Consider the following 1,247-nt stretch of genomic DNA (forward strand, 5'->3'; position numbering starts at 1 on the left):
GACCCTGGTCATTATACTTCCCCCAGGAACTCCTGACCTGTGCCCCTTCCGATCCTCTGGTGCTCATGGCTCCGCCTTCGTCCTGTCACTCACCGCTGTCACTCATCACTCTGTTAGCAAACCCCTCTGAGTGCCAACTGTATGTGCGGTCACACAGTCCCCCGGGTCTCACCAACTAAGAGCCTCCGGACTGTGGGCTCCTGGGATGCAGGTCCCCCTCCACTCACGGGTGCAAGCCCCTGCCCAGCTCTGGGTCTGTCCCCAGGCGTAGCTCCTGAGGCCGAGCCTGCTGGTTTGGTTCCCGTCACCCTTTAGCACCCACACCCACCAGGACCAGGCCAACGCCGTGGACCCAGACTCAGCACACGCAGCTCCTCAACACCTCAGAGAGCCGTGCGTCCTTCCCGCATGTGTGCAAACACACACGCCGCACACAAACGCGCACACATATAGGCCTGGGAGCGAATGCCAGGAACGTGACCACGTGTGTGCGAAGTCGCTTCAATCGTGTCTGATTCTTTGTGATGCTATAGACTGTAGCCTGCCAGGCTCCTCTGTCCCTGGGATTCTCCAGGCAAGAACACTGGAGTGGGTTGCCACGCCCTCCTCAGGGGACCTTCCCAACCCAGAGACTGAACCTACGTCTCTCATTCTCCTGCATCGGCAGGCGGGTTCTTCACCTGGGAAGCCGGCAGGTCTCAATGGAAGGTCAGCCAGAGCCAGGTCCAGCTCCGAGCTCGGTAACTGTGTGACCTGAACCGATCCACTGTGCCTCTGAGCCTCTTGTTTCCTCTTCTGGAAAAATCAGGACAGTCCTGCTGTCCCAGAGTTAATTATGAAGGGGTAATAACAGCTAACATTTCACTAAGCACCTACTAGGGGCCAAGCATGGTTCTCAGTGCTTCACATGTACTTCTATCATCCTCATTTTTATAGATGAGAAAACAGGCTCAGGAAGGTTAGACACCTGCCCAAGGTCACGCCACGAAGCAACAGAGGAGTCAAGAAGCGCCCTCAGGTCACGAGACCCCAGAGCCGGTGCAACATTCCACCACTGCACTCGTAACTGATGGCACCTGGAGTGTGGTCCCGGCGTGTGACCTCCTCCCCAGCTCCCGCTGCCTCGTCCAGCAGCTTCTTCCCAGGAGCTGGGCGATGCCAGCACACGCTGTATGGGGCAGGGGCCTGGATCTGGGGCAGGTGGTGGCGTAGGGGCTGCCCCCGTCCGGGCACCCCATCGCCCACCC

General features: G+C 58.9%; 1 protein-coding gene across 1 annotated transcript in view; it reads right to left on the reverse strand.

Annotated features, from left to right (window-relative positions):
* The window catches only part of RAP1GAP (RAP1 GTPase activating protein), a 37,127-nt gene that overhangs the window by 20,390 nt on the left and 15,490 nt on the right, over window positions 1–1,247 (reverse strand). The gene's annotated exons all lie outside the window — the stretch shown is intronic.

Source organism: Bison bison, unplaced genomic scaffold (genome assembly GCF_000754665.1).
Source record: "Bison bison bison isolate TAMUID 2011002044 unplaced genomic scaffold, Bison_UMD1.0 scf7180017864516, whole genome shotgun sequence".
NCBI classification, from domain to species: Eukaryota; Metazoa; Chordata; class Mammalia; order Artiodactyla; family Bovidae; genus Bison; species Bison bison.